The sequence below is a fragment of the Vicia villosa genome, linkage group LG1 (genome assembly GCF_029867415.1).
Source record: "Vicia villosa cultivar HV-30 ecotype Madison, WI linkage group LG1, Vvil1.0, whole genome shotgun sequence".
NCBI lineage: Eukaryota > Viridiplantae > Streptophyta > Magnoliopsida > Fabales > Fabaceae > Vicia > Vicia villosa.
The window spans coordinates 56,485,517-56,490,642 of record NC_081180.1 but is presented as its reverse complement, the minus strand read 5'-3'; positions in this window follow the sequence as shown (position 1 = coordinate 56,490,642).

Here is a 5,126-nt window from a genome sequence, read left to right as displayed (position 1 = left end):
TCTGCTTTCTGGAACTAAAACATGCCCTTCCAATTTATGATCGATACCTAATCCATATTTACTTTCTTTAATGATATTTGCAATAAAAATTCAGAATTATAAAATAACTTTTAACTCTATTTTTGTGTAATAAAATGGTAAAGGGTTCACTTGAGGTTTGTCATGAGAAAATCCTCATGACCTTTTGTCCCTAAGGAACTACTAACACAATTTTAACAGTAAAGTGAATAAAGTATACACCTCGGTTGTCTGTTGGCTGAGGTGAAAGATTTGTCATAGAATTTATTATTTATAGTAGTGAATGGTGACTAAGGGATCGCCCGTTTTCTTGGTAGCTAGCCACTCTAGAGGCATATGTAAATTCTAATTACATCGACCTTGAACCAGATTTTCACCTAGGGCAGAGAAGGAGTATTGATCCTTTTCCGAGCATGATCCCCAAAGACTTCCAATGAAACTTGGAGCAAGACCTCACAAAACAAGATATCTCCTAGAGGAACAATCCCAGGACTTAAAGTAATTTCGTAACATTTAAAAATAACAGTAAGTTATAGAAATTGAAATACACACTACCAAGCAGGATCCATGAAATTTACTTAATCATTAAAATCAAAGTTACACTGGGTACGAACACCTCACACACAAAAAACTCCTACAAGACTACACATTCCACTAGTAACTAACATGAGCCAACTTCAAGTCCACCATTTCATGATTTAGACGAACTTTTTCTCGTGAAATATGCACTTAAGGATAAAAATGTTCCACCTGCTATATTGCATTCTCGAAATACATGCATTGCGGAGAAAACTTCTTCCATAGCCTTCATATAATCATTAGCCATTGAAATATTTTCAAGACGCATCTTCCAAAGGCCATCCTAAGTTTTCTTCCAACTATCTTGAACTTCTTTCAAAGTGTCCTCCAACTTGTCTATAATATTGCTAAAAAACTCTAACGTTTTTTTGGCTTAAAGAGAGTAACCTTGATCAATGTTTCATATGCAAGAGCTAAAGCTTCGTCATTCTTCTTCACCACTTGGACGAACGATTGCACCTTATCGTGCAACGTGTCAGGATACTCAAAAGGCTTTACAACTAATTGTATCCCTAAAAGCAATATAAATGCCCATTTAAAGCTTAATTGAATATCGGTCTTCCTCTACTATGTGATCACTTTTGTGTTTTTGGAGCATTTCCTTTTCATTTCAAAGACGGTCAAACAAAAAGACTTCTCTCCTCCTGGTAGAGCAAAACACCAAAATAATTAATGTCTAACAAATATGATGTGCTAGGACTTCTTACTCCTTATGGCGAACAACTTCATCCTTACAAGAGAAGTATGAGTAATCATCTTCAAAAATAGAAGTTTGGAACTCCCGGACCCTATGCGGACCAAGGTGGGCAAAGAGCAAGAACTAATACAAAAATTATATACAATTCAACTGAGGTGAAATCTATAAAATCAGGCGGCAACATTTATTTATTTTTTCATAAAAATAGTTTAAATTACCCTGTTTAACAATTCAACTGCGGTGAAATCTCCTAAATTACATGGGTTCGAATCTTAGCTCTAGTAATTTTGTGATTTCTGTAAAATTATAGTGGCGCCTTTCTTTTTTATTTATCTTTAAATTAAAAATAAATTTAATTTCACTACGATTGATTAGCACAACTATGGTGATATCATGTTTAAAAAAAATTAATTGTAAAAAACTGGGGCTTTCTATAAAATTTCATTAAAAAAAATCATATATCACTGCGGTTGGATTAAACAACCGTGGTAATATGTGTTATTCAAAAACATGAAACATTGTTTATCTTGTCTATTTAGTTTCCATTTTCATATCATTGCTAAGAAACCTTTCAACCCTAACTCATTCAGATCCATTTTTTTCATCTTCATAAACAAAATGAAACACGCAATCACTATATTTTGTTCTTTGATTAACGTACAAAGCCATCACTACCACTAATTTTTGTCTTTGTGTTTCCATTTTACAAAACAACAGAAATCTATATCACTATCGTCCATTATTGGGTTTCCCTTTTACGAAAGAACGTAAAACGAAGTTAAAGTAGGAAGACGATGAAAGAAAGACGAATAAAGGAGGAAAAAATTCGTTTACTTATTCAATTCGTTTCGGGTACGTAAACTATTCACCATGCATGTATTGTACGTTTATGTTCTTATTGTTGGTGTTTATGTTGTTGTTGTTGTTGTTCATGTTTATGTTGTTGTTGTTGAACTTGACTGATGTTGTTGAATGTTGTTGTTGATGAATGTTTATGTTGTTGTTTATGTTGTTGTTGTTGTTGTTGTTTTGTTGCTGTAAAATGATGTTGATGTTGCAAATTCTTATAAGATCACTTATGTTGTTGTTGATAGGTTGGTGTTGAATGTTGTTAATGTTGAATGTTGTTTTTGTTATTGGGCGTTGGATGGGCTTTAAATCACATCTCATGCGTAACTACATTACAAATCCTAAGTCTAATCTTAAGCATTCAACTGTGAAATATAATTATATTAGCAAGAAGGTTTGGGCAAATTTTGTGAAGTCTGGTACTTCAGTTGATTTCTTTCTTAGTGTAGTACTCTTATTTTCTGACAATTTTATGCTTATGCTTTATAGATAAAACAATACAAATTAACATTTTCACTATGTTCATAATAGGTTAAAAGTGAATTAGGGAAGCTAAACAAAGAAAAAAAACAAATACTCCCATAGATTGTCTTGTGGGGGATTACAAGAAACTTGAGGAAAAATTAATTAATGAAAAAAAGAGCAAATGGGAGATGAGGACTCCATGTGTTGTGATCGTTGTCCATCTCAACCATCATGACAAGAGAAGTGAAAGAGGACTCGGCAAAGACCAACTAGAAAGTTCACTTCATATGCCTCACAAGCAGTTGTTGAGAGAATTATAAGTTGGATATGTTGTGCGTATGATTTTTTATGTGTAATTTAAATATCTCTTTGGCAACAATATATCTTATTCATGTTGTGTAGGATTCATTTATTGATATAGCCAATTAAGGTACATTTGTTCCACAACCACGACATGATATATTAGTCAAAGCAATTAAAATAAAAGAGCATGGTGGTCGTGTACTTGATGTTGGAGATGGCATCGGTCTGAGATTGTGGTTTGGTATATCGAGAAAAATCATACACATGCAAAAGAAAGAGATGGACAAGATTGTTAAGAAAAAGTTAGCAAGTGAACGTGAATCACAAAAGAAAGAGTTGGAAGATTTAGAGGTTGTGTACCATAAGAAGTTGGAAGACGTGTTAGCACACGAGCGAGAAATTCACATGAAAGAGATGGTCAATCTCGTTGAGGTATGTGAATATAGTGTTTTATGTGGATAAATAGGAATTTAGTGTTTAGACTGAAATGCAGGATATATTGTGTTGAATCTGTTTTGTGTTGTTGTTATTTTTATAATGCAGAGATTGGGTGGTACCACTCAGCTGTGTATAAATGAAGTTGATGATCAATTGTCTGAAACAATTGTTGTAGGTGTTGCGAGCACAAGAGGAAGTTGTTTAGCCGTCCATACCGATGACCATAACAAGATATTGGTTCCTTTTGAAGATTCAATTAGATAATTGATATGTCACGCTATGGATAAGAAACAACTAATTCCTCTTCAATTAGGTCATGATTAAAAAGCTAGAGGTTTTCTATGTCGATCCTAAATATATAAGGGATTTTTTGTTTAGAAACAAGGTTGTATGTATGGATACTGCAATTGTGGTGCATGTTAGTATAGAATTAAATATCTCATTATGTTACATTCATCGTCTTTGTATATAACTAACTCCTCACTTAATTTTTAAATTTTATTTAACCATTTAAGTACATTCATTGTGGTTGTATAGAATTAAATAAATTGGATATTTATGGATTCTTGGATCCATATAATATTTGATTTAAAGATAATTCACCAAAAGTGATTGAATAATCCATGTCATCATGGTTATGTGAGGGAAATAAATACTGTTTTAGCACCATTTATCTCTGAGTGAGTAATTTTGATATTGTGGTTTATCTATTATAGTTAGTTTCCATGTTTTATCAATTACGTACTAATTATGCTTGTGTTCACTTAGTGGTCATTGACAATTGATCATCATCTCTCTTCGCACGAATACAGTAGTTGCACTATGTTCTTTAGGCAAACCACTAGAACAAAATATGAAACATATTATTTCTATGTAAGTTTATATGAGACTTTTAGTAATCTTTTCTTTGAATTTGTACTTATCTTAGTGTGTAATATGTTTAAATCCTTTTTTAATATACAGAGTTATGTAGAAGCACAATATACTTAATTGAATTAAAGGTAAAAGGCCCGCATTTTGTACGTCTTCGGAAAGTGGATTACCTGTGATATTCATTTATTTATAATTACGTGCATGTCTGGTTATATATTTATGAAATGTTTAAATTTGTAGATGAGGAAACAGAAAGGAGGATACGAGTGTGAGTTTTTTTTGTCATGAAACACATGTTAAAAATTGTCTCTGCCAGCATAAGGTATATATTTACAATAACATTTAAATATTTAAGTTTGCTATTATTTTGAATCAAATATTCTTCAATTTCCTTCACTTTTTTACGTAGATGTTCAACAACACTATACCATTTTCACAAGAAGACTTTAAAGACGTTCGCACACGTTGGGCGTTTTGCTTTAATGTGCTTTATAGGGAAGGTTGATCACACGTGAGTATAGTCATATTTTAGTATAGTCCTATTTTCGTTTGATGGAAATATATTATAGCCATATTTTGGTTTCAAAGATATGCGTATTTGCTGATTTTGTCATGGTAAAATATATTGTATAAAATACAAGTACTAAAAAAAGGGCATATATAAAATAAATAAAAAGTTATTCAAAAAACCAAAGTATCTCACCATGGTTGATTAAGATGACCGTGGTGATAGCCAAATATTATATACCATGCTATGGTTGGGAATCGAACCCATGACCTTGATATATTTCACCACTGTTGTTAGATATACCCGTTGTGACATGTACTGTGTGACATAGTTTATCATCACTATAACAGGCCCGTGGAGAAAAGCAGGATGTTTACTATCTCCCCTTACCTTACC